This window comes from Solea senegalensis, linkage group LG3, assembly GCF_019176455.1.
Source record: "Solea senegalensis isolate Sse05_10M linkage group LG3, IFAPA_SoseM_1, whole genome shotgun sequence".
Lineage (NCBI taxonomy): Eukaryota > Metazoa > Chordata > Actinopteri > Pleuronectiformes > Soleidae > Solea > Solea senegalensis.
Window position 1 is genome coordinate 1,621,927 of NC_058023.1, and position 24,198 is coordinate 1,646,124.

The following is a 24,198-nucleotide window of genomic DNA, read 5'->3' on the forward strand; positions in this document are numbered from 1 at the left end:
TTGACCCATGAAAATGAAAAAAAGAACTGTACCTTTCCCAAAGTCTAAGACCATATTTGTCTCATGTAACAACGTAGCATTGTTGACTTCAGTTTTGCAACTTTCAAGTTCGAAAAATACATTTAAAAATAAAAAAAAGTGCTGACCAAAGGTACGACGAGGACTTAACACACAGTCAATTATGATCCAAAGTCTCTGAGAGACAAGAGGACACCGATGAAAACTGATGATGAGAAACGAAAGAGTCCAGAAGAGAAGAAAAGAACACAAACACAAACTGGTGCCAAGTTCGTGATTGGTTCAGAACCAAGTAACGGGGGCCTATACATTCCACTTATTGATTGGCCGTCTGATCTCGTTCCAGTTTACTGATTCGCTGCGATGCCGTCGCGGTCCAACAGCAGCAGTGTCATCCAGCGGGCAGCGAGAGGACTCCAAAAACCAGGAAGTGACCAGGAGCAGGACCAGGACGGTAAGGACTGGCTCACTGTCCCCACCATCTCACAGCTGTTTGTGCAGTTTTGGAATCAGATATTGAAGAACAGTGAGGACGAGGTCCTGACGTTTACTGGGCACAGACTCCTTTTTCAATACGAGTTCCAGGTTTATGTTCAGGGCGACAGCTGAGAAACTGAAATCCACGTCCAGACCAGCGATCATTCCTGGGTTGTGTCACAACAGATTTTAGAGGGATACATTTAGTGCACGCTGATCTTTATTGTAGTGGGTGTCGATTTTTGGCATCACACTGTACCAACACTTCCTGTCGACATTTTTTTTCTGAAAATTAAGAAATGTCACTCGTGGCTTCTTCCAACGTCGATTAGTGCCCTAAAAAATTCATGTCGTTCAAAGTTAGTTTTTGTAAGTGTTAAGTGTTAAGTCTCTTGTTGTGCTTTATTTAAGGGTTAAGCCTTTCGTTATGTCTATTTAAATGTTAAGTTATTCGTTATTTTTGCTATTTTATTGTGTACCTCAAGCCGGGAGTCTCTGCAAAAATTTCATTATGTCCTCATAATAACAATAAAAACTTCTTGAATCTTGAATATTTCTCTGCTTTCCGGTATCCATCCATCCATCCGTCTACTACCACTTTATCCTCCACAGGAGGGTCACGTGTTGGAGGGTTGACCCTCGCCAGTCTATAGTTTCTTAATCCACAAAATGATCTGGGAATTACGGTGAAGTACAGGGACAAAAATTGGCTTTCAAAAAGGTTCCAACCCTAGCGTCAAGGACCTTTATGTCCATTTTCTAGGGTCACGTGCAGGGGGGTTGACCCTCGCCAGTCCATAGTTTTTTAATCTTCGAGAAATCACTAAATGGTCTAGGAGTTACGGTGACGAGGCGTACACGTGACAAATCCTGTCTGTGACGTCATGCTGCTCCCAGTTCAGTCTGATAATGTACGGGGACAAAAATTGTCTTTCAAAAAGGTTCCAACCCGAGCGCTGAGGACCTTTACCCTTGCAGGGACATGTCGGTTCCTCTGTCGTTTGACAGTAACACAGACTGGTGCGGACATGTTTACGTCCATATACTGTAAATATGACACGGCAGAGGTCACCGTAGAGGTCACATCCTCTGTTTGCACTTTCACTTTTCACTTTCATCCTCGCACAACAATGAAGCAGCGACACACAAGTAAGCAACATTAGCCTGATGATTATTAGAAAATTGGAGCAGCCATTTGGTGATGAGATTAGGATCCAGTCTAATCACAAGCAGACGGTTCAGAGACATGCTGTAATGTCAGCACAGATCCTCCATTATCGCTCCTTTCAAACCGAGGCCCAACTGGCAGACGAGCCCTGGCGCTTGGCGAGCGCGAGCAGAGAGAATCCCAGAAATGCTGTTCTGACGGATAAATGGTGAGTCGCTGAAGTCCCGGTTCGGACTGGTTTTTTGGCCCCGCGCTGGAAACCAGGCTGCTGGGCGGCGTCCAGAAGACACAGTAGGACGCTGGCGGGAGTTGAGATGAAAAAGTGCTGGCAGAGCGGCGGACGGCTATAAAACACAGATATGAAGATGTCTCCGCGTCTCTGATGCTCCGGAAGACGGAAGCCAAGAGCGGCGTTGACCGCAGCAACCTGAGCGTTGTGTGCTTTTTTTTATTTTTAACTCGCGCTTCACGTTCACGTCAGAACAAGCAGCAGCAGAAGGAGCAGCGGTGATTTGTCGCCCGTTGAATCTGCTGCGGTTTGGACTATTAGCTCTGTTATTGACAAATATAAATTAAATGCTAATGTTTTGGTACCTTTGAAAGTTTAAACCACTGGCTGAAGTTGAAAGGAGACTTTTGGCAGGCGGAGAGACAGCAATAAAAAACTCTGTCTAATGATTTGTCCATCTGCCTGTGGAGGACACTCGGGGGTCATCGCGTGCTCTCGCTCTGTTCTGCTTTTATTGTGCTGCTGCTGCTGCTTCTTCTTCTTCTTCTTCTGAAGGACAAAATACTTCAGCTACAAAAAGCTTCAATTAGAAGGAAGAAAGTAGTGAAACATGACAAGGCGGTGTTTATTAGCGCTGTGTCATCTTTCAAACTTCTTCTTCTACGTTTAGTGTTGATGAGAAAGAGCTGCTCATGTGTTCTGAGATAACGCAACACAACAATGAATGTGGAGAAAATGTTCGAGAACCAAAACAGAAGCTTCAGCGTCGAGGAAGGAACATCTGAGGACACTCCAGATAAAAGACACTGTCCTCAGTGTCCTCAAAGCAATTGAGTTCAAGCATTCAAGTAATATTAATGTACAGTGTTTTCCTTCAGGACCGAAACCATGTCAGGCCATGAAAGTCAAAGTTTGGTGACTTTTGCTGCATTTTAATGACAATAATCTTTCATGTTTGCTCAACATAAACATTTGAGTTTCGACTTCAACAAATGTCCCACAGTTGTAACAAACAGGTCAGACATATTCACTCCTATAGGACCTTGAATGCATCACTGTGGCTATATGTTGCACAGACACACACACACATACCTGTGGTTTCAGGATCTCCTCTGGTCGTGGTTCCACGGTGAACTTCCACTGACCTGCAGTTTTTTTGTTTTCAGACTGGATTCAGGGTTTAGATTCATGTCGTGTGAATTACTAAAAAAAACAGAGCACAGACAAGTATTCAGGTCAGGTCTCTACACACACAAGTGCAAAAGATTTATTTTCCATTTTAGATTTTAGGAGAATGAAGTCCTAATGTCGAGAGAAGACCTGGAATATCTGGGGCACTAATTCTTCAGAAGGTCACCTAAAAAAATAGAGATAAATGACTCTAATGTGCATTTAAAATATCTCAACTCTAAATTTGAATTGTGAGTGGATTTATAAAGAGGAACCTCCACATTTTAAAAGTCAAAATCAGATGATCTGATTCAGACCTTATTATTACGTTATATCAAATAAACTCAACATATATTCAAATTTTGTCCAAATGATTAACCAATACGCTGATGATAGGATTCAAATTTTGAAGAAAATAAAATGTAGGGAAAGGTGAGAAAATCCCATAGAAACTTGAAAAATGTTCAACAAAAAGTTACTCATTTGTTCCTGGCGGCAGAAAAAGTCACCTTCACAAAAATTGCTGTAAAAACTTTATATATTAATATTTTTTTCCACTTTAAATGAGTCAATCTTTTAAAGCTACTTCAGCCTGAACCACACATATCAAACATTAATAATTTATATATATATATATGTATATATTATATTTTAATTTTTACTCTTTAAAGGCCAGTATGTTTACACAACATATTAGGCTAATTTAAGAAACTGAGATGACAGTTATACAATATCACTAAGTTGAAGGTAGATGCAAAAATGTAATAATCAGCACCAATAATTTCAGTTGTTTAATAAAGTTTAAAAACAGCTTTGACTGAATTCTGACAGAAACTAAGAAGCAAACGCACATTTTTCTCCTGTTCATTGTCAGCGAACATTCGCAGAAACACCAGACCTCGTAAAGATCCATGACCTTGTGGTTAAAAACCAAATCACTTTCAGAGTTATCAGAGAATATCTGACACCGCGAGGAAACGCCAAAGTCAACAGAGTGAATATTAAACCCTCCGTCAGGGGAAAACTCTTAATCCCGACATACTTTTACTGCTTCGCATGTTGAAATATCAGATTTTATTCCACAACGTTTCTGTTTACGTGAATACATTTCACACGCGCACTCCCCGGTCGCGCGCAAATGTCTTAAATGACGTTTCCAAATGACGAAATAAACACTCAAAACGTGTGAGTAACTGAGGGCAGAGACACAGGAGGACGTCTCACAGTGTGATCTCGCTGACCCTACAGAGGACAGACAGGGGACAGACATCACAGTCACAGCCATGTCTTCACATTGAAAGCAAACTGTTCTGGTGAAGAATGCCGAGCAGTTATTCCAGAAATTACAGGACGAGCTTCAATAATTCTCTGGACTCGGCGCTCTGGGTTTTTTTTGGCGCGTGGACGGTTTTTCAGCTTATGAGGAGCTTTTCCACTCAGATGGTAATTCTCCAAAGTGGAGCCTGGAAGGATGAGGACAGCAGCGAAGGGCGATCAGGTGACAGCGGAGATTTATCCCCGTGTCTGTGTCTGTGTTTCTGAACACAGCCACGCATTTGTACGCAGGGTCTTTTTGTTGTTGTTGTTGTTTTTCTAAAATGGCGAGATGCCGTTTCTATGGTCAGAGAGAAACAACCAACAGATGAGACGAATGAAGACGGAGTCATGCTGAGGACACGGGACGGGATTACGACGCTCACTTACACCAGGGCCGTGATTGGACGATTCACCTTTAAAGTGCCGAGGACAAATTTACCACTAGATTCAAAATGGCTGACTTCCTGTTGAGCGGAGGTCATGGCGGCAATGGACTTTTTCGTTCATTTTGTTTTTCGACACATTTCCACCAAGTTTCAAGACTTTTCGAGCAACTTAGTTTTGTCTTTGTCCTACCGGGTTTCACCTCAGGGAGGCGCTACTGAGCCACATTGCATCACTATGAAGTATTTCTCTCGTCTTATAACAATTCTCACCAATTTCTGTCCATTTCCACCGACGTTCAATGTAAATAAATAAGAATAATTCCGTCCTCTCAGCACTGTGTGAGCGCTCGGGCCTTAATTACATCTCCGAGTCATAAAGATCTGATAACATGTCAGGAATTACCGCCAAGATTATTCAGCAGATAAATCGGAATCTGAAATGTTCTACTGCGCTAATATTTTTATTGGCATCGGCGCTGAAAATCTTTATCATTCTGACTCTCACACACTCACGCACACACACGCGCACACAGACAGAATGGTATATATAGTTACACATTACTGGAAGTCAGGAGACGGAAGTGAGGACGGATGAATGGATGAGTGAATGAACGTGTGGGTAACATAAATAAAGGACATGTGTCCGATGTGTCCGGAAACAGAGAGCGAGTGGTTTTACAAACTTCAGCTTCCTGCTGGAAAAAAGTCTAACAGTGAGACGTGAAAGATATTACAGACGTCGAACAACCAATAGGAGGCGCTCTCTCTCTCTGAGCTGCTCTGTGATTGGCCCAAAAGTCTCAAAAGGAGGAGCCGAAGTCATGGTTGTAAAAGGAAGTTGTTGATCCACTGCTGCCTCCACCACTAAGTTCAAATGTCTTATTTTATGAGTTCCGATTTATTTCAGTGACACAGAGTGACCACACGAGGCAGCAGTAGACCAGCCAGCCTTCCTCTATGGGGTTTGGTGTGGGAGAGTGAGTGCTTTACAAACTTCAGAGATAAAGACGTGAACATGTGTCGCACTGAAGCTGATTAAGATAGAACATCTTCTGTGTGTTTTCCTCTGTCTTTATTCCAGCGGCTGTGATTCCAGTAAGTGCAGTGTGTGAATTGGCTCGCTCACACACACACACACACACACACACGGTAAGACGAGAAGACACCACCCACATATAATACCTCGATATCTTTGACCAGTTCACTTATTTTTAGAAGGGATCGCGGCCAAGGAACATTTTTCTTTTGTTTTCAGTGTCCTCTTTCTCTCACTCTCTCTCCCCCCACACACACGTGCACCTGCACGCCGCGCACACACACACACACATCAGCCACGCTGTCCAAAAAGAAGAAGATGAGGGGAGAAATTTATTCTCCTGCTGCTGCCAAATACTTGAAGTCATGCAAACACACACACACACACACACACTCTTTCCTCTGTGGTCAGGGATCCTCAAATTAGCTGGTCAGCACTCGCTCGTATCCAGGGGGGGTTGTCGGTTGGATTCCCGTAACTGAAGCACTTTAGTCCTATTTTTCCTTCCCTGTTTTTTTTTATTATAATGGCATCTACATTCTTCAAATAACCATGACTCTTGACATTCTTTCCCTCTCGTCTGTTTTTGGGTATTTTTCCATCATTGGCAGTTGCTGTTTATTCATCAAGTATCTCTAACGTCTTTAAACTCTTAAGCTTGTTTACAATTACCTCGCGCCGCAGATTGACGGACGTCTCGTCGCGCGCTCGTGCTCTCGCTCCAGACTTTCTCCGCGTCTTAATTTCACCCGTGATTTCGCCTGAGGCGCAGAACTCCCGATCATTAAAGGCACCGAGTGGTCGAGTAACTCCCAGGAGTCAAGGTTAAATTAATATTCATTATCAGCAAAATAATCCAGCTTGTACATTTAAACTGACTCTATTCAGTACTTAAAGGGCCGTTTCACCCATTTTTCCCCACTTAAATCCTCGTAATTATGATTCTGCTGCTGCTCGGTTTGTTTTAATTCACATTCTTTTACAGAGTTGGATTAAATTTGACCAATCTTTCAGATCTTTTACTCATAAAACTTGTTATAATTGACAAAAACACAGTAAAGAGCAGACTTTTTGCTCAATCTCAACGTCCTTGTTGTGGGAATGAGACGTTTCATCATCAGATAACGCATTTATCTCTGGAAATTAGTAAAAAAAACTATATTTTTTTGGGTTTAACTCCCTTTTTAAGCGACAATTATGTAGTTTAAGCTGTGAAATATCAAACTGAATTCCTAAATCCCACTTAGAAATATGCAAAATGTGGCACAGATTGATTTAACTTTGGAGTTTCACGACTTTACATTTAAAAGTGAGTTTACTGAGTTTGGTATTGAATGGTAGCTTTATATCTTTATATTTATATATTAGACGATTGGTCTTTAACGTCTGAACTTTTCTCCTTTATTTCATCTGAGTTTCAGAGGTTTTGGTCCAAACTAAGCAGTTTTCCAGATCTCTGTGTGTGTGTGTGTGTGTTCACGCTCCAAAGCTTTTCACAAAGTGATGACAAGAACCTCAAAACTCTGAGCTTTGACTCTCAGGCCAGGAGTTTCTCCTTTTCTTTTTTACTTTCATTACTTTTCTTTTCTTTTTTCAGTCTGTTCCAATTTAATTTTCTATTTCCAAAAAAACAACAACTTTATTAGCATTTTAAAAACATGAACGATCCTGGCTGATTTGTCGATGTTGTTTCAATATTCTACATGTTTGTTTTTATTTGTGTTTTCAATGTAAAATACATTTAAATAACAAAAAAAAAAAAAAGCATGATTATGAATGACTGTCGGGTTTCTTTAAATATGTTTTTAAGCTTGAATCAATGATAAAGTGGAGTCAAAATGTGCCTCCTAATATTGGAATCCATCCAAAAAATCCATATGGGCCGGACTTTATGTTCAATTCACACACACACACACACACACACACACACACACACACAGTCCTTCTCATTGGTGCGTGACTTGTTGGAGACATAAAGAGATAATGAGCCATCAAATTCCGCGTATGATCCACTTTTCCAGAACCTTCTGTCTGACCACAGAAAACAGAGCGTAGAGATACACACACACACACACACACACACACACACACACACACACACACACACACACACACACTAACTCCATGTTGTGCCATCTCATCTCTCTCCATGTTTCAGGAAAATCTCCACAGATGTGAAGTGAAGCAGAACGAGGAGAGGATGTGAGGAGGAGGAGAAGCCCAAATTAAATGGGGGAAAGAGGAATAATGATGATAATAATAATAATAATAATATTGATTTATGTCTACGACGTCTACATCGCACGTTCACGTCTTTGTCCCACACCAAACCCCATGGAGAAAATCAGCGATTTTAACGTCACAGCACACAGGAGTTGTTGATCCACTGCTGCCTCCATCACTGAGTTCACGCGTGTTATTTTGTAAAATTCGGCATTCAAAAACCTACGTTCAGATTCAAGTCAGTGACACAAAGTGACCACACGAGGCAGCAGTGGACCAGCAGCTCCTGTGTCCCGGTGAGCTTAAATCACTGATTTTCTCTATGGGGTTTGGTGTGGGACATGTTCGTAAAGATATCTGTGTTTTAAGTTCATATTTTCAGGCATGTGTTGAAGGTTACGGAGGAAACATTGATCACTGATTCCAACATTTGAATGTGATTATGAATCAATGGTGTTTTTCTTATTGTTATTATTATTATTGGCTTCACGTCCTCTTTTGAACCTCTTCTGTTTTATTTGTTTTATTGATCTTCTGTTCTCTTCCGTCGTCTGTGTGTCTGATAATCCACAACAAACACAAATAATCCTCATCTGGAAGCAGTGAAAACACACACACACACACACACACACACACACAGCAGTGTGTGTGTGTGTGTGTTTACGCGCTGTGTGACCCTGTCACCAATAAAATCTCGTGAAAATACAAAACGACTAATTTGGTTTTAAAACATTTTGCGTGTGTGTGTTGACATGTGGTTTCATTTGTGTGTGTGTTGTGTTTGTTTAGAGCGGAAGATTTTTGTGAGAAACACAATTTTTATCGGTCTTTAAAGAGAGTTAATGAAGAGAGGAGTCAAACAGAGGAGAGGAGACAAGGACAGAGGTGGAGAGGAGACAAGAACACATGGGAAGTGAAGAGAGGAGACAGGGACACAGGTGGAGAGGTGACAAGGAAACAAAAGGATGGAAAAAAAAAAGGATGAGGAGAGGAAACGGAAAGAAAGAAAGCAGACAAGGAGATGGGGGAGGAGAGGAGACAAGGAAACACAAGAGGATAGGAGACAATAAATGAAATAGATGTAAAGGACGTTGTCTTATTACGATGCAGGTCAACGCTGCGTTTAAAGGACAAAAAGACACGCGTTTGAACTTTGACCTCTTCACCAAGTCTTCTGTGAGTCATTTCTCACACTCTCTGCTTCTCCTCCTCATGTGGAGCGAGAACATCAAGTCGAGGTGATGAAGACGTTCTGGAAGACACCAGGACCAAAGACCACGCCCCCCAAACACGTGTGTGTGTGTGTGTGTGTTCTGAGGCTGATCAGCCTTAAGCCAGAGGGTTAAGAAAGACAAGGAGGGCGGGAATTATGGGAAATGAAACAAAGTCAAACATGAAAAACTTAAACACACACACACACACACAGACAAATAAGAAGCAGACAGACGTTTGGAAAGTCCACCGTGTCTCAGCGTTTCACACGGGACAAAAATGAAATGATATTTTTCATAATTTTTTTGATTCTTTGATGTGTAATTATTCTCTCTCTCTCTGTGCTCGTCAGTGTCTCTCTATCACAGCTGCAGCGTCATGTTCGTTAGCAGGAAACATGTTTTAATTATCCGACATCTGTCGACGACAACCACATTATACACAGACGCGTTCAAAGACGGAGACGTAGAGATTTATAGATTTACAGAAACACATATATAGAGAGAGAGAGGAAGAGATAAAGAGATACACATATGCATATATGTAAAGAGATATAGAAAGACTGCATATATGAAGATACCAAAAGAGATAGAGAGATGTAGAGAGTGTGTGTGAATATATAGAGAGATTCAAAAAGACAAACTATATACACTAAGAGATAAAAGATATTGTATAGATTATATATAGAGAGCAGCAGTTTGTGTCTTCATCTTTGTGACGCAGTGAGATTTACGAGTGTGCGTCGCAGGTTCAGCGTGTACAGACACGAGGAGTCGAGGCCGCAGCTTCCACTGCATCTGTTTTCAAGTCACGGCGACAAAAGAGAAGGAGCCGCAGATAAAAGTGGGAAACACAAGACGCGGTTTTTCGCCTGCAGCGTCTGCCAGAACCGCCAACGCTGGTTTTCTCACATCGCTGCCGAACGTCACTGCTCGTTTTCAGGGGGGGGAAATTAATCATTATTGTTCTTGTTTTGTTTTGCTCTTCCCGGGGCATTCTTTCCAGATTGTCTTCGGTCCGAACAAAGACAATGTGGGTCTCGTCTGATGTCCGTTTAACGCACACGAACACAGGAAACATTTCAGGTTTCAGGTCGCGTGCAGAAAGTTAAAAAAGCTGCTGAAATACGGTGGTTTAAGCTCTCCAGATGATGAATCCTTCTCTCGCAGCTGTTCAGTTTCTACTGCAGCACGAGAGTGAGGTTGACACTTACAGGGATTTTAGAGGGAATTTACTGGGAATGACGTACATTCCCGGTTCAAAGCAAATGTATCGTACGTGGTTCAGTGATTGCCTGACAAAATATGGGATTGGATTTCTCAATATCTTTGTCAAGTTCAGTGGTTTTTCCAATATAATGTTGGGATTTTTCATGGGAGTTAAGTTCGTTTGATTTACCACGCAAGTTTCATGAGAATTTTACTGGGTTCCCATAGCATGAATTCAACAGAATTTGGTGAAATCACCTGTAAAGAAATGCAAAAATATTCAAGGATCAATTGCAAATAAGTTTGGTTGGATTTTATTGGCAGGTTTGTGGCAATTAAGAGGGATTTTTTATTAAGAGCTTGAAGGGATTCTTGACAGGAGTTTCATTTGGTGGAATTTAGTGGGAGTTTGGCTGTTTAGTGGGTTTTTGGACGATTATAGTACGAGTTTGGTGGAATTTTCCTGGGAGTTTTGTGAGGATTCCCGCAGTATGAACCCTACAGACTTTGACGATCCCCTGAAAAGATTGGATTGGTTTGATTTGACACCGTATAATGTTGGGATTAAGTTAGTTTGGACTTGGAAGTTTGGATGGTTTACAGTCTCAGGAGTTTAGGGGAATTTTAGTGGGTTCCCAGAGTACGAATCTGTACGGATTTCAGTCGCTGTTTGATGGGATTCTTACAGGAGTTTAAATTTGGTCGTTTGGTTGATTACAGTGCGAGACAGATTAATTTTACTGAGGGGTTGGTGGGATATTAGTAGAATGTTTTGGATGGATTTTTTTGTAAGAGCGTGAAGGGAGTCTTTGGCTGCTGTTTAGTGGGTTTTTGGACGATTGAAGTGCAAGTTTGGAGGAAGTTTAGTGGGTTCACCGCAGTATGAATCCTACAGACTCTGACGATGACCTGGAAAGACTGGATTGGTTTGAGCTGCAGTGACTTTGACGAGATCTTATCGGCAAGATGGTGGGATTTTTGCATGGATTTTTGTTGGACGTTTTGTTGGGAATTCAGTTTGGTGGGATGGAGCTGGAGTTTGCCTGTTGTTTAGCGGCTTTTTGGATGGATTATAGAGCGAGGTTGGTGGGATTTGAACCCTACAGACTTTGTTCATCTCCTGAAAAGACGTTTTCCAGTTTGTTTTCTTTTGTTTTTTGCTCGTGTTTGAGTTCCTGGCTTGGTTTCTGACTTCCATCTTAATTGTGCATAACTCTGTGATAGAAATAGCGGGGAACGAGGCCTTGATGTGTGGATCAAACATCACCAGTGAAGACGCTCCCTCCAAAAGCCATTTAAAGTTATAATTATATTAATCTTTTCTTTATTATTTCTTTACAGAACGTACGTGACACAGATGACAAACAATACGTTAGCGTCATCCGTGGAAAAGATCCCACGGTGTTTGACTGACGCTGTGATTGTTGTTGGGGGGAAAAACAAAGCGCTGACACCACAGCAAAGAGCCGTCGGCGACAAAAGACACATAAATTAAACAAAGATCTGAAATTACAGTAATTATACAAAGCATTAAAATCATTACAGTCTGTCTCGCTTTGGTATTTGCGCCGCCGCCACAGCTCGATTTTATGTAACGACAAAGCGAACGAGTCACATGGTAATCCCAAACACATGTGCGCTTCACGATTCTGGCAGTAAATAAATAAGGAGCGAGGATCGCTCGCAGAGACGCCGCTTTCGCCGCTCCTGCACTCGATAAGTGAAGAGAGAAAGCAGAGCGAGGGCTTTTTTTAAGCCAACACGAAACATTACATAACGATCTCTGCGCGAGCCAGGAGGCTTTTTACAGGTTTGTTGATTTCATTCATCACAGAGAGGTTAGCGTGGACACAATTTAGATTCTCCTCTCTTTCGCGACTCATCTTTCTGCCTCATTCACTTTCCTTTTGTCTCCTCTTTTTTCTTTTTTTTTCTTTTCATATTTCCAAACACACTCCGTGTGCAGAGTCTCCCGTCCATGCCAGGCTCCGAGCTACTGTTGCCAACCATAATAATATTGTAGGACAGGACAGACACAGACTGGGAGAGAGCGAGAGAGAGAAGAGCATATAAATACTTCCACATTACTGGAATAGTTAAGGAGAGAGAAATGCATGGCTGGAGATGGAGGACAGACGCGCCGAGGTGTTCCAGAGGGCAGAGAGTGGATGGATGAAAGGAAAATAAAGGAGAAAAATAGACCTGAGGCCATGTAACCGTGGAGAATGAGGACTTGTTCTTCTCCTGCTTTCATAATGAAACTTTAGACATGATTAAAAACGATGGCGTATTCAATAACGCCGTGTGTTACAAATGCCCGCTCGTGATCGAACCAGCATATGTTGCCTTAATAAAAAAAAAAAAAAACAATACAGTTGTTTTGAGTTTGGGTTTGGACGCAGTGAGGCATGTTGAGTGAGATACTGTACGACAGCTGCTCCCGATGATTCGTTTGAAGTGCTTCGTAAAAACTATGGAGGTTATATTTTGTTAAAAAATGTAATTTCACTGGTGGCAACTCGCCTGAGAAATGAAAAGAGCCAGACAGAAACTAAAATGAAAAAAAAGAGGGAACAGAGAAGTAAAGAATGATGACAAAGGTCCACCACGTCTGTCCCACCTAAAGATGTAGTTCAGGTGAGGACGAACTGATTCTAACAAGAGACTCTTAAGAACATGTTCATGTCTTTATCTCAAGTTTGTAAAGCACTCACTCTCCCACACCAAACCCCATAGAGAAAATCAGTGATTTCAGCTTGCACTGCTGCCTCGTGTGGTCACTTTGTGTCACTGAGGAAAATCTGAACTGAGGATTTTTGATTCACCAAGTTCAAATGTCTTACTTTGTCAGTTGTGGGAGAATGAGTGGTTTACAAACGGTTCTTCAAAGATTAAAGCTGCTGTCACTGAATTAAAACAACTCTCACTAGGCGAGACTATGTTGAACAGTGATCGTTTCCCAGAACTTTCCCAGAACTCCACAAGGGGTCAGTCTTCTCGACGAGCGAGGCTGTTTGTCTGCGGATAAATGCCGGGGAAATGCTAACGACAGCAACGGAACAGGAAGTTGATCAAACGTCAGCCTCAGCTTGAATCACAGTCGTTCCTACGGGTCTTTACTAACAAGCCTCGACGTTAAATTTGAATTTAACGACGATGTCGAGAGTCAGTTCGTGTCAGAGCAGTTTCAACTGACAGAAAAATAAACACCGGGGAGTCTTTGTTTCCACATTCACTTGTTGCTAAACCTTAATGATCCTGGTGATTGGACTCTGGCGAGCAGAACTGCTCCGGACGCTTTCCAGAGATGTCCGACAACTTCATGATATCAACGTTTAAATAAACCAAAAAACCATCAACGTCTTTGTTGTTGTAGAAGAAAATGACAGTTAGCTGCAGCTTTATTATAGAATATAAAAAGGTATAAAAAAACTAAAGCTAGAAATATTGAATAGAACATAGAATAATATTTAAAAACCAGAATGGAGTGAACAACGCTCAAAGTCCCATATTATATCTTTAGATTATAAGTTAAAGTAGTCATACATAGTGATTTCTTTATAAATCTAGTCTCAGACATTTTATAAACTCTCAGCGGTCTTTTTTTTTGGTGCCAACTCGTTGTCAGTTTCTTTCCCTCGCTGCTAAAGCGTTTGTACGTGAGTGCATTTGCTCGCTGAGGAGGTCAAACAGTAGGGGAGCCTTTTATATCAAAGTGTTTGAGTCCAGACTGAGCTCCGCGAGGCACAATCACTCCTGCGTGACCCCGGTCTCTCTGTGTGTGTGTGTGTGTGTGTGTGTGTGTGTTTAAATTGTTCCAGCATGATCATAACAATGTCATCAGGAACTCGGGAGAATCTGGAGCACAGGCGAACACAACAAGCGTGTTCGTCCAAGTGTCTGTCCGTCTGCAGGCATACGTGCCTCCACCACTGCGTTTGCAGTATTAGTACACTCACAACTGCGCGTGTGTGTGTGTGCTGAAAACAAGTCCAAAACGAACAACCCCAGCGTTTCTGAGGGCGACACAGGAGACAAGAAAAAATGGGCTAAAGTCAGAATTATGGAAATTTCAGAAGCCGGAATTCCTCGGTTTGCTTCCAAACATCATTCACTCTCAGCGAGGTCACATCCATAAAACACACACACACACACACGTGCACACATATGCACACATATGCACACACACACACACACACACAAGCAGACACAAAAGAGTAGTCAGTGTAACGCCGGTGAACCGTGTCGGTATAAATCTGATAGTCCCAACATTATACGACGACGGCCACAAAAATGTCAACAGTCTACTTAACCCCCTGGAACAGATGTAAGGGAGAGCAACGATGGAGAGACACAGAGGGAGAGAGAGAGAGAGAGAGAACGATGGGTAAACAGAGAAAGAAAGAAACGACTGCAAGGTGTCCAGAGCCGCCGCAGAGCAGCAGGAGAAAAACCTTCCAGAAGTGTTGGGTAATGTTCACTTTGGCCCTCGACGTGAAAACGATAAGCACGCGACACTCGTGCTCCACAAACAAAAGAGAAAGATTTTAAAAGATCGCCGCGTTTGGAGGGGAAAAGTTCAAGTATTTTGTGGTTTCAAAGGCTCGTCTGCACTGGACGATCGTAGCGGAGACGGTGAGGTTGGCGACAGATCGGCTTTCAAAGCCAAAATCATTTGGATTGTTTTATGTTGGGAATTCATCAACAGTGGCACAACTTCTTTGCAATAATTTGGTGCTTAAGACCTCCTTCAGACCTGGTTTTAACATTCATTTATTCTTGAGATGTGCAATATCAGCAAACACACCAAGATCCCCCAATCTGATTCATGACTAAAGCAGTAGCTGAATCGGGAATTTAAATTGCCTGAGCAACAATTGACCAAGAGTAAAAGAGCTGGAAGTTGCTGGTGTGGAAGATAAAGCAGTAGAAGATGGATGATAGTAACTTTTCTTCAGACTCATCCCTGATCCTCCGTGATCATGAGGTTTGGGGTCAAGTATTTCTGGGTATTTGGTCGGTTATTGGGGGCTACACGGCTGGTGTCATGGTTAATGCTCTTGCCTTTACAGCAAGAAGGCATTGGGTTCGAGCCCCAGTTGGAACAAGGGCCGTTCTGCATGGAGTTTGCACAGTTTTCCTTTGGGTTCTCCGGCTTCCTCCCACAGGATTAGGTAAATTGACCGTAGGAGGTGTGAGAGTGAATGGTTGAATGGTTGTTTTGTCTCTATATTTGACCCTGCAATGGACTGGCGAACTGTCCAGGGTGTACCCCTCCTATGATCCTATGTCAACATCACCACCACCCTCCTGTGGAGGTAGAAAATGGATGGGTGGTTGGTTATTATTGACGCAGCGGTGGCGGCGCTAACCTTTAGAGATTCAGCATGGAGCTACGTAATATCGATAGGACTGGCTGTTCCTGTTTGACCCAACGGTCAAATGGTAAATGTACCACATGGGCCCCAAAATCCTCGAGCAGCAGATCCCTAATTCGACTCCCAGCTGGCCAAAGCCTTCCCCATTTAATTCCTCTGCTCTCTCACCTCAATTCCCATTCCTCCCCTCACTGCTTTCAAAATAAAGGCAGATAAATGAAGAACTGATGCTCCATTGTGCTTAAGTGAGCCAGATGAGTCGCTCCGGGCGGTATGAGTCTTCCTGGACACGTCCGTGTGGAGGTTTTTGCCGGTGAGTCCAACAGTGAGGAGACTCCAGAGTTGGTCCAGAACACACTGGAGGGATTATTCATCCCATCTGGCCTGGGAACGTTCCGGGATCCCCTTGCAAGAGCTCGAGGAATTGGATTAGGGGGAAGAAGGGCAAATGGGCTGCCTGAGTTCTCCTGGCAACAGCCTGTGACCCAGACCCATGTGGGCCGCAAGGAAAACGGGGGTGGATCTGTTACAGCGAGGCTTTTTACTCCACGTGGAGGCCTCTGGTTGACGTTAATTTTCCCTTTTGTTTGCAGTTTCAAGGACGCACATGTGTTTGCCACGATAGGGTCTTCAGAAACAAAAGCCGCTCTGATTCCTGCAAAAAAGTCCTGCGATAAACCAAAAGCCTTCTGATAAACACGAGTGTGAATGTGTTCGCTGTGACGGAGGAGCTTCTGTTCCTCTCAGGCTGTAAATTCCGGCCTTGTAGTCAAACAAATTGGTGTACAGTGTTTTGACGTGTGATAAGTCTTTAAACCCTCGGATCAGTTACTCAAACCAGATCTGCTGCAGATAAGAAACATGCTCCGTCCACACAAACCAAACCAGGGAATTTTTTTTCTACAAAAAAGGGACAAAAATAAAAACTTTACCATATTAAAAAAATATGAGCAACGAACGGAGAAAACAAAAGATTCAGCTGTTCAGAAAAAAGTCATTGACTATCCTGATTATCCTGACTGAAATGATTGTGATGATTGTAAAAACATGTCTTTAATAGCGTTTATTTTAGATTATTTCATATAAACAGGTGCAGCCTTCAATCTGATACGGATCATATCCACAATACAGAACATTAGGATTGTTAATAATGTCGGTTTTTCATCACGGATGAATCTGCCGATTCATTTCTTGAGTTACTGTAAAGATTGTAAAGACACAGCTCCCCCTTGTGGCACTTCATGTAAAAATAAATCACCATGACTGTATGTTGGAGAGCTTCACAAACATTAACGTTTTTCTCACAGTCATAACTGGCCCACGGTCAAGAAGAAAGGGATAACAATTATTTTATCAGTGATGACAGGGAAAACTCGGGGGACAATTTCCGACTTCCAGTCCATTGAGCTGTTGCTCCAAAACTCAGTAGCCAATCAGCAGGCTGCTTTCTAAGGCCCGCCCACAAACAACAAACCACAACGCAAAAAAACATTTTGACATAGACCTTCGGAAGCAAAGGTGGAATCGAGGATTTAGTCACGCCCCCCAGTGTTAGCTCCTCCCACAAACCCAAAGCTGCTGCTGCCAACTAACAGTAACCGTGGCAACTGCAGCTTTTGACCTCGATGTAACTGGATCGCCAACTTCTCCTCTTTGCTTCCACCTTCACCTTTTCACCTGAAACTCAACTCCTTCACTCTCTCCTCCCAATAACTTCTCACCCTCTTCCTCCCCCTCCGTCACCCCCCATACCCTGTGTGTCCGGTCCCGTAAACCACACTTTACCTCCCTGCCTTCCTAACACTCACCTCACCTCTTTCCCTCTCCCCGACCCTAAATTTCTCACCATAGCCTCCGCCCCCCACTGCCAGCTGTAACCCAAGACTTACCTTTAAACATTGTTAGCCCACACACACACACACACACACACACACACACACACACACACACACACACACACACACACACACACACACACACACACACACACACACACACACACACACACACACACACACACACGGCTGACCCTGAGTCGGCCCGGTGGCCTGACCTTGCCTCTTCTGCATTTTAACTCTCCCATAACTTCACACTGAGCTGAACTCGTGGCCCTGAACGCCTCTCTCTCTCACCCACACAGACGTGCACGTGTGTGTGCGTGCGTGCATGTGAAGACGCGTAAACGTTTCCTCTCTCCCCACAGTCTTCGCTGTGTAAATCTGTCCTCGTAAAAACGTCGCCGTTACACAACAACAACGTTGTTGCCTCAGAGTAAAAGACAAAAGGCTGCAGCGTCTGAAATCAATCATTTCTTCACCACGTGTGTGTGTGTGCGCGCGTGTCACGTAAGACACGTAAACACAACATGAATGTGCCGTTTTCTCCTCAGCAGTCAAACATGTGGCGTCCCTGCAAACATGTTCTTCATGGGAACAATAAGAAAATAAGACATGTTAATAAAGTTTTAGACTTTGAAGAAAAGACAAAATAAATAACCCTCAACGAGCTCCGCCTCAATTTATGAGCATCACATTTGTGGTTTTGTTAAGATTATTTATCGATTGCTGAATTATTTATGATACGGGATGTGTTTTACTCTTCAGAGAATTACGTTAAACAAAAACGAGACGTTTGAGAACGTTGACGAACACTAATCGATATTTTTACCATGAGGAAACTTTTCAGCTGGAAAACGAAGCTTAAATTTTTGATATTTTGAAGCAAAAATCAAAGAAAAATCAACATGTTATTGATTATTTCATAATGTCCTGATCAGTGAAGGTCGATTTCATGTCTCTGCTCTAAAACTCCAGGGTTTTCAAGAACAATGTGTCCAGAAAAAGGAAAGAAAAATGCATTTTCAGCTCACTCTTTTTTTAACCTCCTTCTGTGGTTGTTATAAGGTCAAGCACACACACACACACACACACACACACACACACACACACACACACAGAGGTTTGTGCAACTATTCTACTCAGGACTCTTCATTAACTCTTCATAACTCTAACTTTAAATCTTAATCCTATAACTTTAACCATGTTCCTCAGAAACGAGGTTCTGCCTCATTCGGACCAGGTTTTGGTCTCCATGACGACGACTGGTCCTGACGAGGTCAGTGTTTTTGACAGGAAAAAAAAAAGATCCTAAATACAAGCCACTGTGTTTGTGTGTGTGTGCAGGCGAGCGTGTGTGAGTATGTGCGTGCGTGTGTGTGCGATAACTGCAGGGAAATCAGTGTGTGTGGCATGGTTCTGTGTGTGTGTGTGCGTGCGTGCGTGCACATGTGTGTGTGACCCAGGAGTAACTCAGTGAAGTCAGCCAATAAAACACAGAGGAATCGTCGGCATGTAACTTGACATTCTAGTGGTTTGTTTGGATAACCTCTCACTGTGCGGAACCAACACTCGCACACACTCGCACATGTACACGCACACTCTTTTACATTTACGACTCTCTCTCTCTCTCTCAATCCTGCAGGACGTCGCCGCCTCGCTTGGCCTCCAGCGTTGCCCTCTCGCCCACCCCACACACACACACACTGTAACTACAGACCACAGTTGTTGTGAAAAGGTTTTTTTTAGCGTCAATCATGTTAGGAAATATTCCCCGGAATAAACGAAATGAGCTCCGTCAAACACACAGAGTTACAAAACGACCAACGAGACGCAAATAAAAATACACAATACAAAATGGTCAGTAAAAAATGTGACGGTACCAAACTTTTCATACCGGGATATAAATGTTGACGTTTACGTTTACAAAGCAGGAAAGATGAGAATGTACGTGTGCACCTGTGTGAGAGAGTGTGACCCAGGAGTAACTCTGCATTCACAACTGTACTTTAATCGGAGAATGCAAAAATTCTGTTATTTAAGACTCAATCTTAATTCCTTCTTTTCTCCTTTTTCTCTCCCTCTGTGTGTGGATGAGGATTAGCTCCGCCTCTCACCTAATCCTGACCTCCACCCCTCAACAAAACCTCTCCTCCACAAGATAAAACATGGTAACGGCTGCGTTTTTCACCCCGCTCTTCAAAGGAACACGCCGAGGCGGCTCTGGAAACCGCACACGAGTGGTTTGACGTGTTAGGACACGAGAGCACGGACACCAACCTCATCCATGTGCACCTCGTAGATCACCCGCCGCACCTCCACGTGCACCACCGGCACCGCTCTAAATTCTGGGCCATGACTGTCACACTCAGGAAAACGTAGAACGTGGAAACTGTGTAAATCCGATACTGTCGGGTCAATAAAGGTGTCTGGTGGACGTTGGTGTCTCGTAGATCGAGGGCGAGGTGGTTCTGGGTTTTGTAAACGCGGCCCCCGCGACAACATCCAATTATGGGATAATGGTTAAGTGTGAAAAACGCGGCGCAGCAGTCGCATGAGTGCGGTCGTAAAAGTCAGCCAGCAACTCAGTGTCACCCTTTTAACAACAACATCCATCTAAAGTTGTTAAAGGGACAGTTCAGGCCAGGTGCTTTCATGTCGCCGGTGTGTTGTGTACATGTGACATGTGCCAACTTCAGTTTAAGTCTATGATGTCTTAAGAACATGTTCACGTCTTTATCTCACTGTTAAACAGACTTTTCCAACAGGAAAAGATTTTCTCAGTGAGAGAGTAAGTGCTTTACAAACTTCAGTTTCCTGTTGGAAAAGTGTTAGTTACATTGAAATAAAGCAACAAATATACTCACGATGAGTTTGTAGATTTAAGCCGATGCAGGTTTTTATCAGGCGGATATTTTATTCATTGGTGAAAATGTCCGTACGTGACATATAAACGTCATTAATCTTCATTTTCAGCAACAAAACAAAGACTTGTGAGTGTGGTCTTACAATGTGGGTTGTGTTAACATTGTGTCATGATATCAGAGGATGAGAACATGGCTGCCATTAGAGTAAACGTTGCATGGGGGGGTAAAGAAGAAAAAGAAGAGATGTTTCTATGACAATTCCTTGCACTTTGGCATCAACTATGTGAAAAACACTAACACCTGTGAGGAGAATCATGTGTAATCTTCTAACACACAGCGATGCACACCAGGCGTCCTTCTACAAAATAACCTTTTGTTATAAAAGGAACCTCTTTTTTACTTCTTTCCATTTCACAGTGAGTAAAATAGCCAGCTCCAACCTTGACTGAGGTTCCTCTGGTGATGTGGTTTGTGTTACTGTCTACACCCTGAGCCTCCGCCGTCCGACCACAGAGATTTCACAGACGTCCCAACACCGTCAGACGCTACCTTCACCGATGCACACGTGTGCGACTTCTTTCCTTTGGCCTTTGTTGTTTTCTTTTGTCTCTAATGACAACACTCACACACAAAAAATAGGTGTATGCATGCGGTATATGCTAATGCGGCTAATGTGCAATACAGTGAACGTGTGCATAGCATCTCCACAATGTCTCTAATGCACTGTGACCACGGATGTTCAGCAGATCATCGCACCGCGTCATCTTCTTCCTCCGCTGGTAAAAAACAGACAATGGTCTCACAGTTTAGTCCTAAAGCTGATCCACTTTTTGGCAGAACTTGCGTTTCTGGAATGTGGAGCTCGGTTAGTCGTCTTCTGGACCTGGAGGTGGTCTGTCTTGGTCTACAGTGTCTTACGTTCTCTCCAGGTAGAGTTCGCATGAGTCGATCTCCAATGCCTTACGCTGGTTCTTAGTATTTTTGTACATCAAAAGTCACTGACTAAGTAGCAACTGGACTTGGAAGTTTCACAGTCACCCAAGAGTCGACGGTGAAACCCAGGACTCAGGTCATCCTCAAGACAGTTTATAGTCTGTTCCTCTGAGAAGGGAGTGAGACACCTTCAAGTAAAGTCCACTTGCTACTGACTTTTGGAGAACTATGACATGGACGACTGAGAATTTCTATAGGCGTCTTTTGTGTTTGAGATCTTCCCTTGGCCAGAAGACGCAGAGTACGGTATTTCCCAGAGAGGTCATGGAGAAATGGTTGGGTCCACTGTGTTCATCGAGGAGACACTGAAGCTCCAGTTCCCATCAGGTCTGAACATTTCTCAACTTCAAAACCTTGACGTCACGAATCTGAGCTCCACGTAAAACCACGTCACGGCAGTTTCGCTCGACCGTGCTATGAAGACCTCACTGAGGTGGTCGTATGAAGTAATGGAAAACAGTGAGTGGAGCTAGAACTGTGTAGTCTGTCGTCATGGAAGCGTTCACCTTCCCACCTGCGACGGTTTCACAACAACGTGATGACACAAGCGGTAAACTGTTGCTGAATATCAGCAGAGGGAAAGACGTCCACCATTTTGTCTCTGTTCTGTTTCAAGCGATTGTTCAATGTGGCGTCCACACAACACGCCCCCACACTGACCGCTCTCTCACCTCGCCATGACGACTGTTATTGTTCCTCGACTGGCAAAAAGTCAGCACATCTGAGAAATTTCACCACCTGTGTTTCTTTAAGTGGTGATGTGTTGGTGAGGAGACATGAAAGCTCTGCGCTGGACCTGGAACAAGTACACAGGCTGGCAGCTGTGTGTGTGTGTGTGTGTGTCTGTGCGTGTGTAGATGGATGCGTTCAGAGTTCAAATGTAGACTCATTCTATCAACAGCACTGTTTTACAAGCAGATGGACACGATCACTACGAGGTAAATAAAAGCAGGAATCGCTCGATAAAGACCAACACCAATGTGTGTTCACTCATTCATGTGTGTGTGAGTGTGTGTGTAACAACCCTATAAAGGCTTAGAGGAATGTGCTTTTGCTCGTTAATGAGGTTCATCAAAACTGCGATGTGTGTAGAAAACGAGCCTCTTCACATGCGAGGAGAAGAACAAAAAACAATAAGCTTCATGGGTCAGCATTCTTCAGACGACCCGGACCACACGGACCGAACCACAACAACGTTGTGTTTGCAATAAATAATTTAGACACTGAAAGACAGTTTAGCTACATCAAAGGTGCATTCACACCAGCTCCTTCTTTATCGAACCCCAGTTTGCTTGCTCTGAAAGTCTAGTTGGTTTGGGGGAGGTGTGAACGTGCAACCAAACTCTGGTCCACCAAAAACTTAGGTCTCAGTTCACTTCAAGAGAAGCAGACTACAACTCAGGGCATTTTGGCTAAACACAACCGAAACATAGACGTGTGGAGAACGACAGTCGGGAGAAATGCAAACTCTGAGCGGCTAAAACCCCAACTGAACCGAGTCTACAGTCTTAACCCTTCTGCATGCACACCTTTGATTACCGTAACTCCTGCACCGGTTGTGGCATCTAGAAAATTCAGATGTAAATCGGAATAAATCATTATGGTAGAACCTCAGTGACTTCCGCGGAACGACCGTCAAATCACAGACAAAGATTCACCGGCGCATCCCACGTTTGTAACGTTAAAAGTGACTACATATAATTCTTTTGTGCGCTGTGAGCACGCTAGATTGAGTAGTAGCAAAGAAGAGAGAAATATAGAGGCTAGCTGGTTAGCAAGCTAGTTTTAGTGGAGGCAGTGAAATGACAGAAAAATAAGCTAGCTGGCGGCTAGCATGCTAGCCTCAGTACAAGAATTGATATTAAGACGTTAAACAACAAAACAAGACGCTGTAACAAACACAAACAAACCCTCTGAGCAGCAGCACAAATCCAAGCTAACAAATAGGTTAGCATGTTAGCTTCAGGAGAAGCAGGGAAGTGGCACAAATTTTAAAAAATTTACAGAAACAAAAGCAAAACAAGACATAACAGTCTCAAAATGCATTAACAGCATCTTTACACAAAAATAAAAATCAGAAGCTGACCTTTAGTGATCGATGAAAAGACGTTGGGCGGGATTTGAAACCTGAAACGACAGAAATGAACAGATTATAATGTTGAATGTTTCACACTCAAATGTAAAAATAAAACTTTTAGCTTCAGCGCTAAATGTTATTTTAACTTTTCAGGACTGAAACTTTGTACTTTTTAATTAGTAGGTGGGTTCAACAGTTTATGGCACACATCAGTAGCGGCTAATGCTAAAGCTGATAACCCTTGTATATAAGATGCATTGACAGGATCATTTTGGGATGTATTTTTAAAGCCAATAGGCGAAATTAAGCTTATTTTAATAAATAACCTACAACAACTGTGTTTTTACTACCGTAACATGAAAAATGTGTTGTGGTTTTTGTACGCGATAAACACGGCTAATCTCACTTTTGGTCAATTCAAACTGAGTAAACCTGACCAAAAAGAGAGAAAATGCAAAAAAACTGAAGTTAATGGTGAGTGTAGGCGCGAATACTAAGAAGAGAACGCAGCAGGAGAAAGAAACAGAGGGGAGATTTATTAACAGGGACTGAACGAGAGGTTTTTTCTCCAAATGTGAAGACTTTCTTCTTTTTAATCACCGCT

The 24,198-nt window shown here is 42.9% G+C and overlaps 1 long non-coding RNA gene across 1 annotated transcript in view; it reads right to left on the minus strand.

Moving 5' to 3' along the window:
* Window positions 1-2,990: 2,990 nt before the first annotated feature.
* Window positions 2,991-24,198, minus strand: part of LOC122766346 — a 30,136-nt gene continuing 8,928 nt past the window's right edge. Inside the window, exons 2-3 of the long non-coding RNA XR_006360058.1 lie at window positions 23,604-23,644; window positions 2,991-3,095 (exon numbers count right to left, since the gene is read on the minus strand). This is a non-coding gene — a long non-coding RNA (uncharacterized LOC122766346). The remainder of the gene's footprint in view (window positions 3,096-23,603; window positions 23,645-24,198) is intronic.